This window comes from Puma concolor, chromosome C1 (genome assembly GCF_028749965.1).
Source record: "Puma concolor isolate L17-30 chromosome C1, mPumCon1.1.hap2, whole genome shotgun sequence".
NCBI lineage: Eukaryota > Metazoa > Chordata > Mammalia > Carnivora > Felidae > Puma > Puma concolor.
Genome location: NC_141674.1, coordinates 95,862,176 through 95,864,184, shown reverse-complemented (window position 1 = coordinate 95,864,184; position 2,009 = coordinate 95,862,176).

The window sequence follows — 2,009 nt, the reverse complement described above, 5'->3', positions numbered from 1 at the left end:
CTGGGGGAATTTTGCTCTGGTCTTGACAAGGGCTGGTAGAATGCCCTCATCACTAGGTCATGCTTTGCTAATGAAACACAATTCACTTACACGCCCTGCCCCGCACCACTAATTTTTCCTTTTCCCTCCTTTTCTGGGCTTTGGTCGTGACAGGATGGAGACTGTATTCCACTGAAGCTGAGGGGAGAGGTGAATGGGAATGTCTGGGGCCTACGGGATGTAGGAGAAGTGTAGGGGTGGGGAGCAGCAGGAGGAGGGGAAGGTAGGGAAGGTAAGCAGAGGGAAATTGACAGCTTAACTCTGCCCCTGGGGCTCATTTTATGGTTAATTAGGACATGCAAATAAGCTGGAAGCTCATCTAATACCCTCCCTGGCACGGGGCCCCGCATCACACCTGGCCCACTTCCCTGGCAGGTACGGGGGACCCCCTGATTGACCCAGACATCTGCTCAGGCCCCCACCTGCTTCTCTGTGGCTCTGTGGTCACTGTGTCTCTAGATGTTCCTTGACCATGAACAGGACCTAGAAGAGTCCCTACCGGGCCTGCGGGATCTCCTGGCTTCCTTTTTCTTTCCAACCCTTCAGATCCGGGACCCCTCTTTCCCGGAGCCCCCCACCCCGGCCCACCAAGAACTTCCCCTGCACCCAGGTTAAGATCGGAACCCCAACTTGCCCAGAGGAACAGAGACCTGCTTTGGCTCTGTCCCCACTACATCCCGCTTCCTCTCTGTGGGGTAGGGGGCATCCCTGTCTTTCCCAAGTCATACCATTTCCTACAGGGCCTCCCTAAAAGCAAAAGCACAGCTTGCATCTTGGGGAAGCAGGGGCATGTCTCCAGCTTTCAGGGTACCTCAGGTCACTCCCCGACCCAGAGTAGCTAAGGCACTTCTGCCAATACCATGGAATGAGCACTGCATTTGGGAGTCAGACAGGATTTCTGTCCCTGTCAGCTTGAGCATGTTGCTTAACCTGAGCCTCATTTTTCTTGTCTATGACATGGGGGTAATGCAAGGCTGCTGGAGATTTAAAGGACATCATGCATGTCCTCCATGCAGGAACACGGCAGAAGCTCTGGGCTGGACCACCTGACCTTCAGTTCAGGCACAAACCACGTGTCCCAGAGCAAAACCGCTAAAACAAAACAACAACAACAACAACAAAACTTTCATGGAGGCTTGGTTTCCTCTTCTGTTTAAAAAAACGTATACGGGCCCTATTACCTCACAGGATCGTGGCAAGGATCAGAGAAGACAATAGGTTTCTCTATTGTAGAGAAGACAACGTACGGCGTTTTTGTACGTTGTACAAATATTACCCCGGTGGGCTGTTATTTGCCAAATGGCAAACAACTGACACTTTCTCATGGAGGATGGCGTGTGTGGGGAGGGGTGTGGAGAGGGACGCAGGGACTGCTTGAGGACCCCACTGCCCGAGGATGGGCTCTAGGGAACACCGCCAGCCCCTCCTGTACCCAGCTGTCCCTCGCAGTCAACCGCGGGCCCTCACATTCCTGGCAAGGACTGGAGAGCTGAATGAGCCAAGTTCTGATGGCTTTCAGAAGAGTCCAGCCCTGATCTGCTCTCTGCTCCCTAAGGCCTCGGTCGCTAGAGTCTCTGCCAAGCCCCACACTTCACCCCTGCCCCTCCCCTCAGTCGCCCTGGGGACTAGTGGCCTAAAGGTGCTAGTGGCACTCCTGCTAGGATCCCCCCCCCCCTCCGCCCCCCTGGATGGGGTGGGAGGCGCCCTGAAGCCGCCCCTCGCAATAGGTGTCAGGGGCTCAGGATGACAGGCCTGGAGGAAAGGCCTAGCCAGCCCTGGGGGATAAGGGCAGGATCAGGACCCCAGACTGCAGTCACCCCCTTGGTACTATTTTCTTTTTACTTTTATTATTTTTTTTAAACTAAGTTTCACACCCTCGTTCTCCCTCCGCTTCTAGTGTCCCTGCCCCCCAGGTGTCTCTGGAGGCATCCTGGTGTCCTGGTCAGAGAGAGGCCTCTGAGGAACACTGA